This window comes from Vombatus ursinus, unplaced genomic scaffold, assembly GCF_900497805.2.
Source record: "Vombatus ursinus unplaced genomic scaffold, bare-nosed wombat genome assembly UNPS02001419.1, whole genome shotgun sequence".
In the NCBI taxonomy this organism is placed as follows: domain Eukaryota; kingdom Metazoa; phylum Chordata; class Mammalia; order Diprotodontia; family Vombatidae; genus Vombatus; species Vombatus ursinus.
In genome coordinates this window covers 9,858,464-9,871,939 of record NW_020941197.1, presented here as the reverse complement: position 1 = coordinate 9,871,939, position 13,476 = coordinate 9,858,464, and the positions used below count along the sequence as shown (strand labels likewise).

Sequence of the window (13,476 nt, the reverse complement as noted above, 5' to 3'; positions counted from 1 at the left end):
TCCTTTTTAGTTGCCAGCATTTTTACAGTACATTCTGGGTAAGAAAGTAAGGAAGCTCTTATACTCCTTTTTAATAAGCTTCTCTTGTTATGAAATCTTTTATTCTACTTAGAAAGCAAGACCAGCAGATGAGATTAATGAAACTGTGGTCCTTAAGTAGAAGAATGACAGCTGTGCAGCAAGCCAGCCAGAGAAACTTCTCAGGAAGACACTGTTCTCCTGCTGCAGGTGAATTTGCTACTAAGCATTGAATTTAATTTCATTACAAATATAAACCATTGCTCACCTGGGCACTCAGTATGACTGTGATCTGGTTAAGGAATGGTAACATCCAGCATCCAGGAACTGGAGAGAGTACATATACTGAAGGAATGCCCAAGAAAGGAAAAACAAATGGGTAAGTGGAGAAATATGGCACAGATCAATAAAAATAAGGTAGTATAAAGGTCAAAGTCAAAAAAACAGCAGAGAAGAGCAAACTCAACAATCCAGTTGGCCCCATCCCTTCAGAAAAGGATGCCACCCTTCCTAAACAAGGGGACTTCCCACCTACCCACTAATATATTGAGATCACAGTGCTGAAGGTAACTGTGAGTTCTAAAGGTGGTTCTAACGAAGCAAAAGCTTTGGCAGATTTTACCAGACTAGAAAGTCTTCGAGTATAGGCCCAATGATTAACTAGATATTTGTTGTCTAAAACAGTAGTTTCCAAAGTTAAGGTGGTGACATAGGAGAGGGCTTATGCACCCACAGAGAGTATCCAAAATGATTCATTGGAGCATGAGAAGAAAATATTTGAACTTTGATTTATATTTAATGTAAGAAAAATAATAATTAAAAGAAATTAAGCTTTACTAATATTCAGCATAGAGATTAACACTGGCTCCCTTATCAAGTCATGGGTTACATATGGTATGCAAGATATTCTGAGAGAACAGAGAAGAGTGAAAGTCCACAACAGGGAGGTCTTCACTCATTCATTTGCTCTTTGTATATCAAAGTATATTATAGCTTATATGTGCCTGGATTAAGTAAATTTATGGATTACATCAAGTTTCAACTGTACTATAACAGAGATTCCTTTTGAGTATGGCTTAGATTAGATAGCCACTGAGGTCTCTTCCAAATTTTTATCTCAGTGATTCTCTGATAAACCATCTCTCACAAAATGGACAAGTATAATAAAAAGATTCCTGAAAAGAAACCTTTGAATTAGAGATAAAACTAATAATGTGGACACAAGTGAAATAACAAGAAAATGGCACAGCTAACACTTTTCTTACTCATTGTATGAGCTTTTTGTCAGCCATATTTTAATGTCAAAATGGTGGCAATCCAATCAGATTTGACCAGGTTCACCAAAAATATTGAGATTATTAACTGGAATATAAATTTAAACCCATTATTGTTAATGATTAACCTTGTGCTAAGTGTTTATTTTGTCTTGATAGTAGCTAATGATATTACAAATCCATCATGATTAGTAAAACATTGAAAAACTACATTTTTGTTGTCAAAAAGAATGTGCATGAACATATAATAATTCTCATATTTATACTTTTTAATACTTAGAGAAACATTTTTCTAACCCATTTAAAATCCTCCAAGAAGAGTTTCAATGAGTTTTGAACTTATTTCTTAAACAATTTTTAAAATGGAATTCATCTTTCAATTAGTTTGCAACAAGAATTGATTAATATCAAATGAGATGGAAATTTATTAGCCAGATTTCAACAGGCCTTAGTCTAAGATGGATGGTACTAGAAAATGAGAATTATGATTTAGTAAGTGCAGCCAACAAGGTACTTATTGCACTTGGATCTAAAGATCTTTGTGAATTATCTTTTTCAGTTATCAACACATATCAAAACCAAGTACTGCAGTAAATTTAGACCTAAACCTTCAGATCACAAAATTGCAAAGTGATATCACAAGATTTTCAAAATAATGAAGCATATCCAATCATATTAGATAGTGCTCTAAAATATTAATAAATCATTTATTTGTTATTATTCATTAAAAAAATAATTATATTGCTCTAAAATATTAATAAAGCAAAGTTTTATATGGCTAAAATATTTTAAAATAATATTTATTTCATCTTTATCTCATCCTCTCAAATTTTACATGTTTATAATATATATTATGTGATAAATGATAATATATTAGAATATGTATATGACCTATGAATACAAATATATCAATATATTTGGGGGTACAAACTCAAAAACTTTTACTGAGAGATATGCAAATCAAAAAAGTTTGTCACATAATCTCAGAGTTCACTTAGATCAGTCTATACCTGAGCAGAAATTGCCTCTCTGAAACTCTGACCCATTGCTTCTAGGTCTGCCATCTGGGAACAACAAGTCCAATTCTGTGTCCACCGGACAACCTTTCATATACTTAAAAACAACTCTCATTTCACCTAAATCATTTCTTCTTCAAGCTAAACATCCCTCCTTCTTTCTACAGAAACTTCTGGTTACCCTTCTCCAGATTCAATCTTATTTGTGAATATCCTTCCTAAAATATGGAAACGTGGCTCCTTGAATTGAATACAATAATCCAAATATGATCTAACCAGGACTAGCATATAAAAACTATCACTTCCCTTGTTCTAGTCCCAATAACTGCCCTATAAATCATATTAGGTGATCAACAAAGTCCCTTCCAGACCCAGGGGAACCACCTCCAGTCATCCTGATCTATATCTTGCCCCTGTACCCAATGGAGACAGCCTCCCCTCACATAAATCCAATTCACTTTCAAGTCATGGCATCACTTCCTGATGTCATGGTCCTCTTTGAGAACAAAGAACAAATAACAACGACAATGAAACCATGATCTAATCAATGTTAGTCGTCCTTACACCAATGCACATAACACATTCATAAGTTCTCATCCTATGTGATCCTTGACCATATTTTCTCATAGATTCTTCCAATGTCTCAAAGGCCTTCTTAGGTCTCTTTACATTTCAAGAGTACCCCTACCATTTGTTATCCATAACTTCTGATATATCATTGGCCCACCTCTTTTCCCAAACTAGTATTCCTATCAAAAAAAGGAAATTGAGTGCTTGATGAAAATGGAAGACCTCCTCTCTGGAAACAAGTTACATTTATTTTCTCCTGCTGGGTAGAATACAGACAATTATCCCCCATTCACCAAATAAGCTTTTGTAAGCTCTTCATTTTTTCTAGAGCATATAATAATGTTGTGTCTGTATTAGCTGATATATCTTAATATCTCCCTTATTCCTTTATTTTCCTCTACTCCAACTTTACCGTTACTCTAAGCTATTTTTCCTTTCCTTCTTCACAACAATCATATAACTTTTTCTATGTATACTATTCAGAATGCATGAATTGAGAGGCCATTCCATGAAAGCACATGCAAAATCACAAATCTTAAAATTGGTAATATCAGTATATGTCACAGTTAGCTTTTCTGAAAATATTTTAAGATAATTGTATTGTGATCCAAGACAATTCCAAGGGACTTGTGATGGAAAATGCTGATCACTGGAGTCTGCATGCAGATTGAAGCACACTATTTCCACTTTTTTTGTTTTTTTTTCTTTCTCATGCTTTTTCCCTTTTGTTCTGAGTCTTCTTTCACAACATTACTAATGTGGAAATATGTTTAACATTATTTCATATGTACAATCTGTATCAGACTGCTTGCTGTCCTTGGGGAAGGGGAAGGGAAGGGAAGGAGGGAGAAAAATTTGGAGCTCAAAATCTTACATAAATGAATATTAAAAACTATCTTTACATGTAATTGGGGAAAATACTATTAAGTATTTTTTTAAAAAGATACTCCTATTGTAGAGAAAATAACAAAAAAAGGTGAGATAATGCTAGCGTTTATTTTGATTATATATTATCTGACATCAAAACACATTAGGAATGATACAACTAGAGACAATAATAACTACTACTAATAAAGCATTTGAATGTTTGCAAATTCTTTCTTAAAGAATATCTCATTTGAACGTCACAACAATACTTCAAGGTAAGTGCTAATAGGTATTTTTATCTTTGTTTTACAGATATGGAAACTGAGTTTAGTAGAAGTCAACAGATTTGCTCACAGTCACATAGCTATTAAGTATTAGAGATGGAATTCACTTTCTCTTGATAACTATAACTAAAAAAGAACAGTAAGGTTCAGAAAAAGAAGAACACATTTATTTCTGGATGCAATTTGAAATGAGATGGGAAAAGCAATGAGGTGATGATATATAGGAAAGCGTTATATTCCTTTAATGTTGAGTACATAAATATGCATGTAGTACTACTGGAGGAATGAAGAGAGGATTCTAAGAGGCATAACAAGTGAGAGTGAAGCTACCATCTTAGAAAAAGTAGAAAAAGTTTGAACAGAATACCAAAGTAAATTGTGCTCAATGGAGTCCTTTAAAAAGGGAAGAAATGTGATTTCCACACTTGAGCAATCATTTCCCTGTGCAAAAATAGGACTGGTCTCACATGTAGGCAGCTGTCTCCATCCAATGATTTTTGGAGCACAGGAGACAAAAAATCCTTCCCAACATGTTCACTGATCCCTGAAATGTCTTTTTGGAGGGGAAAATGCTTCCATTAGAGGTAAGAATTAAAATTTAAAATAGAAGAGACAATAAAATAACAATTCATCCTAGAGTGTAGATGACCAAATACACTGACTGAAATTTATCCTTTCCTAAGCAGGTTTTGGTAGGATAAATGGTAGTTGCTCCTATAAAGGATGGGGGAAAGGATTATTGTAGATGTGAGGAAAAGGAACAGAGTGGATAGAAAAGAGGTACCAAGACAAATTTAACATATTTCACACTTTTGCCTCAGCATAACTCTAGCAACGTGGAGGCTCAGGAATTTTGTGGCGTTACAATAAGTGAGGACACTACTTTATGATAATTAGATTTTTTTTAATGTGAAGAGGTAATCTTATTTCTATCCTAGAATTTATTATTCATCAACAAAAACATGAAACAAGTAGAAATTTAATTTGAGGTATGGATATACATATATATTGTTTATTTTTATTCAATATTCTTCAATGTAAGTTGCTTAATAGAAAGTAGAACGAGTAATTACTGAGAGTTTGTAGCAATACAAGACTTAATCAGGCAGCACTTGTGTTTTTTTAACTCATTTTAATGTCAAGGAGGAGTTACAGTGGCGTGGAGAAGCTATGCAAATTAACCTTCACCTATAAGAATCGGGACAAATCAGGCTGAAAAAAATCAGCAAAAAAGTGAGAGTCCAAATAAAAATGGAAAATCTGATTTGCAGTACCATTATTATACCTCTCTAAGGAGCTGATATATGATCCCTGTCACCCCGGTAATTGTTGAAGAATTGGTGAAAGAATTTGCAGGCTGACAGCCTTTCTGTAGCTGGAACAAAACTGGGTAACTGACACTGAATTTTATAACTGCTCCCTTTTGGCTAGCAGTACACAAGTGGTAAAAGCAAATATAATCTTTCAAATCATAAGATTATACTTAGAGATGCTTCCTTTTACATCAGTTAATGTAGGAAGCCTAACAACATGCCAACCATCCTGTGCAATTCTTATGCTTTAAGTTGAAGAAACTTGTAAACCTATAAAGGTGAATCCTTCCCACAGGTGACCAGAATTTGTATGTCACAGTGATACTAAGCATCAGAAACAGTAACTTATTCTGGCTTCCAGCTACAGGAATGGTAAGTGATTCTGAAATTCCACACAGAATTCTGGAGAAAACATGATGACAGGGTAGCATACTGGTGAAAAGTACTGAATTTTAAATTAAAAGACTTAATTTTTAAAATCCCAGTGTTGTAACTTCCTACTATCTTAAACCTTGGGCAAATCACTTAAACCCTTTGGGCCTATAAAATAAGGAGACTGAATTAAATTTTATGTAAGGGCCCTTATAGCTGTAAATCCTGGCCTCCCCTTCAGATTTGGGGTAACCACATCCCTCAACCACAAAGAACCCTGCACCTAAAGCACAGTTAATTTTGATTTGCTGCAGCTCTCTCTGTTCCAAAAGTTAAGCAACTGATAAACTCATGGCTTACTTTAATTATTTCATCCTACAAAAGACAGAAGCAACTGAACTGCTCTTCTGCACCTGAGGAAGGAACTGGATTGTAAAGTAGAAACTATGGGAACCGTGAAGGTGAGTGAGCCCTCCGTGTTAGTATTTGTGAAAGAGAGAAGTAAAGTGAGGCACAGACATCGATTTAAAGCTGAAAGGGATGCTGTTTTACGGAAAAGGAAACAGGGACCAACGAGGTTAAATGATTTTCCCAGGGGCTGAGCGTGACCCCATGATCTAGAAAGAGAAGTTTTCAAAACATTCAAAGTACACACTCTGGTACCAAAAGAATTCTGCAGGTGGAGCCAGGCAAGGAAGAATGGGATGCCCTCAAGAATGAATTTCTGAGAACAAGAACGATTCCAAGATGGAGGGAAGAGATGTCCAAAGAACGGGACACATGGAGATGTCCAAGCCACTCGGTGACCAATTTAGAATTTTTTTTTTTAATCAAAAGAAGACTGAAGCAAAGGCAGGGAACGGAAGATGAAAACAAAAGAGTGACGAAGTCCTGTAAGAAGAGTGTCGGAAGGGGCCATGGAGCCAAGCAGGCCTCACCATTGGAGTCATAAAGAAAAGTTGTTTGAGCCCTTGGGGGGGGGGAACCGTTGGAACCCTTGAGAAAAAACCGTTGGAGAAAAAAAATCGTTGGGGTCTCTGAGAAAAGAAAAAAAGTTGGAGCTCTTGAGGGAAAAAAAACCGTTGGAACCCCTGTTGGGGGAGGGAGGAAAACCATTGGAGCCTTTGAGGGAAAACAGTTGGAGTCCGAGGGAAAACCGTTGGAGTCCTTAGAAAAACCGTTGATCAGGTCACGCGGCTCAGGCACAAGGGAGGGGGAGGAGGGCAGTAGCACGTGATTGTTCTTGGCCCCGCCTCTTCTCTGCTGGCGTCCAGTAGAAAGAGCCGAAGGTCAGGACCCTCCCTTCTAAAGAGCGCGAGACCCCGCCCCTCATCTTTCTCGCTAGCCCGCTCTCTCTTCATTTCTCTTTGCTGCCTCATCCGTGTAGGACGAGCGCTGCTTCTGCCTTGTCAGCCCATCATTCTTTGCCCTAACTCAGGCCCTGCTACCATCGCCTCCGCCTCTGACTCTTACTACTCTCGTTGCTCCTACCCTTCCTTCTCTCTCCGAGACTTGTGGCTTCCCCCTTTCTAGACTTTCCACCATGAAGCTGACAGAGGAATCCCTGAGGAGTTTCCAGGTGGCCAAGGTATTCCAGGAGAACTCAGACAAGATCAACTGCTTCGACTTTAGCCCTGATGGCCAGGCAATCGTCTCTAGCAGTGATGACGACTCCATTGTCCTGTACGACTGTGGAGAGGGCCTACCCAAGAGAACTCTGTATAGCAAGAAGTATGGAGTGGATCTTGTCAGATACACTCATGCCATGGATACTGCCGTGTGCAGCTCCAACAAAATAGATGACACTATCCGTTACCTGTCCTTGCAATACAATAAATACATCCGATACTTTCCAGGACATGACAAGAGGGTGGTAGCCTTGTCTATGTCACCAGTTGATGAAACATTTATTTCTGCATCTTTGGATAAAACCATCCGACTCTGGGATCTCCGAGTCCCTAACTGCCAGGGCCTAATGTATCTTCAGGGAAAGCCATTTTGTGCTTTTGACCCAGAAGGAATCGTTTTTGCTGCTGGGGTAAATTCTGAAGTTGTGAAACTTTATGATCTTCGAGTTTTTGATAAGGGGCCATTTGCAAACTTCAAGATACAGCAGGACAAGACCTGTGAGTGGACAGGCCTAAAGTTCAGCAATGACGGCAAATGCATCCTCATAGCTACCAATGGCAGCTTTATGCATCTGATTGATTCGTTTAAGGGAGTAGTGATGCATTCCTTCAGAGGATATAACAACAGCAAAGCTGTGGCTTTGGAGGCCTGTTTCACTCCAGATTCTCAGTTTATCATGACTGGCTCTGATGATGGCAAAATTCATGTCTGGAATGGAGAAAGTGGAATAAAGGTGGCTGTGTTAAATGGAAAACATACTGGCCCCATAACCTGTTTGCAATTCAACCCCAAGTTCATGACCTTTGCCAGTACCTGTTCCAATATGGTGTTCTGGCTGCCCACCATTGATGACTCATAATGACTCTTAGAGATTAGTGGTCCTGCAATTTAAAAGGCAACAACGAAAGAGGAAATGGACTGGATGTATTGAGATTTTTGTTCTGGCCTAAAACATTCTTCCATACAGCCCTTTAAATGGACACCTATGAACATCTTTTTATTATTATTCTTATTCCTTTGTGCATTCCTTCAAAAGAACTATGGTGCTGCAGACCTAAAATAAGACCTAATTTTTCTGACTGTGAGCTCATCAATCTTCCCCTTTTAGGGGTGAACTGTTTTAGACTCATCAGTATATTAGTCTCTTCTTTTGAATTTCCTGCTGGATAACATAAAAACTATCCTTATATCTCCTCGATCTCACCTTCATAAATGCATAGAAATCTATGGTTCTGTTTTTAAGATGCTAGTAAACACCATTATTGAATGTCCCCAGTATTGTGGCTTTTTTCTATAGCCATCATGTTTCTTCTGTGACAAAAATGTAAAACAATTAGGATACCCTATGTACAGAGGAGATAGAACTATGGAAGGCTTTGTTTTACAAGGAGCTATGCAGAGAGGGGAAGCCAGGAAGCTACTACAGATTTATTTGAATGGTTAACTCAAATGTGGCTCAGTTTCTGAGTATTTCTTCGTGCTCTGGAAGTATAAGCTGAAGGCCAGAGAGACCTGAATAGGAAGGAGATTTGGTGTCCCCATCAATAAAGGATACCAACAAAACACCCTTCTACCCTTAAAGGAAGGACAGATGAAATAGGGCAAAACCATTGTTGTCTTCTATCCTTTAATCTTTTGTGTGTATATGTTATGGGGTAGGGTGTTAACCTATTTGTTTTAACTTTATAAGTTGATAATTCACATGAGCCAGTACTGGAAAATGAGTCCACTCTCCCTTCTCCCCACCCTACCACTAAAATTCTATACATAAGGCACATATAATTCTACCTATCTTCTTCTGACCACCAAAACACAAAGATGGACCTGTGTTTTGGTTATTGTCTAGTCTTTCTGATTCCTGTTTTGTACTTCAGCATAATGCATGCACTTTCATTTTTGTTTTTAATATTTTTATTGATATATTTTATGATATTACCACTTCCCAATAAATATCCCCAATAGTACCTTCCCTTAAACTGTTATAAGCAAAACTGCCTCTAATAGAAATTGTGTCTGACAGACCATATGATATTTTGTTTTTTAAAAATTACCATCTATATACAAAGAGAAAAGAAGTATATTTTAACAATGATTTAGAACCAACATTGGTCCTTGTATGTGATTTGAATTTTCTTGTCTTGATTTTCATTACTGTAGTCACTGTATATATCGTTCTATTTCTGCTTTGTTCACTCTATGTCTATTTCCAAGAGTTTTACATGTGTCTAAATTCTTCATATTTGCTGTTCCTTGTGCCTTTAATATTCTGCAATTTGTTTGACCAAGCCACAGTTGATGAGCACAAAATTTGCTTAAAGCATTTTGCTACTACTAAGAATGTAGCCATAACTATTTTGGTGCACATGAGAACTTTCTGTTGACCTCCTTAGAGATTAAACCCATTAGTGGGATGGCTGAATCAAAGGTTATGAAAAGCTTATTAACTTCTCATATAATTCCAAATTGTTTTCTATCAGTTGAACCAATTCACAATTCTACCAACTGTGTATTACTTTGCCTATTTTCCCACTGCCTTATTAACACATATATTTTCATCTTTGCCAATTTGATAGATATGAAGTGATAACCTCATAATTTTAATGTATATTTCTATTATTAGTCTGGAGCATTTTTCACATGATTGTTGATAACTTGCATTTCATTTTTAAATATCGCTTATATCCTTCGACCACTTACGTATTAGACAATGGGTCTTGATCTTATGCATTTGTCTCAATTTCCTATAGATTTGGGATATAAGACTTTTATCATAAATGTTTGCTGCAAAGTATTTCTCCCAATCCACAACTTGTTCTTTTAGCTGCACTGATTTTATTTGTGCAAAGGTATGAACAAAACTACGGAACACTATTTTTTTCAATAGTTTCTGAGCATTCCAAAAGGAAAATGGTGATCACTAAAAACAAACATAAATGGCTTCATCAAGTACAGGAAATACTCTACTAGTACTTCCTTTCTTGACAAAATTAACAGACTGATGTGGATCAAGGAAAAGATGTAAATATAGTTTTCAGAAACACATCCTTGTGGCCAAGATGAAGATATGAAGGCTAAACAATAGTTAAATGGATTTAAAGCTGGTTGAATAGTAAAAATCTAAAGGATAATTATTAATACATTAATGTCAAATTGGAGGCTATAGTTTTGTAATTCAATACCGATGGGATTCTTTCCTTGCTCATATATTGTTTAACATTTTCATCAATGACTTAGATGAAGGCATAGATGGCATTTATATCAAATTTGCATGATGATACAAAACTGGAAATAAAGCTAACACACTGGATAATAGAGTAAAGATTCAATATGGTATTAAACATCAGGGTGAATCTATTAAAATTGAATTTCTTAAATATACATAATTAAAAGTGAATAGAGTTTAGTGAATAGAAAGCTGACACCTGAGTCACAAAAATTTGGGTACAAGTCCCACTTCTGACACAATTGTCCGTGTGACCCTAAACAAGTCATTTAACTTATCAGTGCCCCAGTCAGTTCTCTAACACTAAGTCACAGAAGTTGCCAGTCTGCTTTCATAAAGTTCCTTATGTAATTAAAATCACTGGTCCAATCCCTCCCTCACTCAAGGAAATAAAGTTCTATGCTTAGGTTAAAAGACAAAACTTTGCAAGTGAAAGTAAAGATATAACAAAAAGATTATGAGATTTTAGTAGACTGCTAGCTTGATATGAGTCAATGGTATTACATAGCAGTCAAAAGGCCACTGTATTATTGTAGAAGTGCAATAAGGGGGCTATAGTTCATTTTATTCTGCCGTCCTTAAACTACATTTGAAGAATTGTGTTCAGTTATGAGTACCACATTTTAGGCAGGTTCTGGATAATATGAAAAGCATTCAGAGGACAGTGACTATGATAGCAAAGGGTCTCAACTTCATGACATGGAGGGTTAACTGAAGAAACCAAGAATGTTTATCTTAAGAAAGAGAAAACGAAAAGGGAAATGGGTTGGGTAGTAAGTTGCAGACTACAAGTATTAAAAGAAAGAGTTGTCACTTCAAAAATAGACTGGTTCTTCTAGGCCCCAGAAGATTTAAGTAGGAGAAATGGGTAGAAGTGTCAAAGAGGTAAATTTAGGCTCATTATAAGGAAAAATTTCATATTCATGTTACAGTAAAGTAGAATGTCTGTGGCAGTGGTGGGTTCTATCACAGCGCTTCAAGCAAAGGCTTGATGGCCACTTGTCAGGGATGTTATAGAATGGAGTTTTAGTGAGTTGTACTAACTATATGGCCTTGCAAGATCCCTTCCAACTCTTGTTATTCTGCAGTTCTGCTTCACTTTAGAAATACCCTTTCTGATTACAGAAGTTTGGTTGGGATAGCAGAACAATCTAAATTCCTGTTTTCACCAGGACATTTCTAGGCTTACCTCTGGGTAAACTTGCTTGTTTTCACTTAAAAGCAATGGCTTTACATAATTATAGGGTGGAATAATCACCACAGTCATACTGATAGCAATTCAAGAAGGTTTTCTAGGGACCTCATATGCAAATATACATGTGAATCATTACTACCCATTGGTAGAAGAGATTGTTAAATGATAGGATTTCCTGTATAGTGATAAAAAATAGCATGAAAAAGTAAAACTATTACTATGAAAATGCTAATAACAGAATGGGACAAAGTTGTGTGTGTGTGCATATGTATACACATAGCTTTTAGAGTTCCTGAGTTCAGAACTGAATGGCATATTAGGTTAGAAGAAAGAGACAATGTCTTTTTTTTTTAATTTGTATCTCATTACAATGAAAGAACTTGAGTTACAGGAAGAACAAAAGGTCAGTTGTCCTTAAACTGCCACTGGAACTACTAGAACAGAAGTCAATTAAAATAACCAATCGTCAAGCATTGAGTATATTAGTCTTTAGGGTATAAATCTTTGATGTTGTGTAATTGTTGCAAACTTTTGTCTAATACCATAGCCCAGTGAAAACCTGATTCCTTCTTGCCATTTTTGAACACTTTTTATAATTTCAGTTGCAAGACATGTAAACAAAAATGTATATTCTTCAGCCAACATTCATTGCAATTTGACAAGTGCTTCGCCTGTCATGTTTGGAATCCCAATATTAAACTAATATCCATATGTTATGTGGAAAATATAGAACTACATTGCAATAATCTGTCCAGCTTAGTAGACTTGTCAAAGTTCAGATAAAGAACCTATTTAGATCCTGAGGAAATCTATCATTTACCTGCACTGTTTTGGGTTTATATCATTGCTTTAATTATGTGTTCAAAAAGATTTCTTAAAATAAAAAAGGTATGTTTATGAAAATTTCATTATTGATGAGTATTCATTCATGTCATTTGTTTTCTAAATGTCAGAACTTTTAAAATGAACTATGTTTATTTCCATTATATTAGATATTGATATAAAGCCTAAGGAAAGTTTCTCACTCACTTCAGGTGAGTTTCTACTATAAGTCACCAAGATCTTAAGAGTAAAGTGGTTGGGGAGGGAGAATGGAGAGTTGGAGAAGGAATGTTTTCTAGGCCACAGAATACTATTTCTCAGTATGTAGTCCATAAAGAATAAATTGTATTTTTTTAAAGAGCTATGCAATGGAAAAAGCAAAGGTAGAGAAGACGTTCATTTAATTGAAACATAAATGCTCTTTGTTAGATCTTCAAAAAGGACAGGTTTAAGAACTAGGTAATAGAGACATTAACCAGAGAATATGGGGAAAGGGTGAGAGGGAGAGGAGGATAGCTTATGGCAATTTCTCATGGGGTGGAAGGAGAAGTACTAAAGGAAAGAGTGAAAATGAACTTCCAGAACAAATCCAACTACCTTACTCATCACTTCCGTTTTCCTTTGACTCTTTGTTTGGCTTCATTTTTCTCAAGCCTCTCCTATAAATATCACAAGTATTTAGGGCAACTATCCAGCCAATGTTTTACAATCCAAGTATAGGGCAGACTAAAAGCCTAGAAAAGATTTCACTAGCCGCATATGCATATTAAAAGGCAGAAATATGGATAAACTGAGGAATGCCTTCTGGCCTTACTTGCTCAGATTCATTTGCATTGTAGACTTAAAGCATGACAGTTTCATGAAAAGACTTCTATGGGTTAGATCCACAAAAT

At 36.0% G+C, this 13,476-nt stretch overlaps 1 pseudogene; it reads left to right on the top strand.

The window, feature by feature from the left end:
* Positions 1-7,257: 7,257 nt before the first annotated feature.
* Positions 7,258-8,202, top strand: LOC114046265 (annotated as a pseudogene).
* Positions 8,203-13,476: the final 5,274 nt, after the last annotated feature.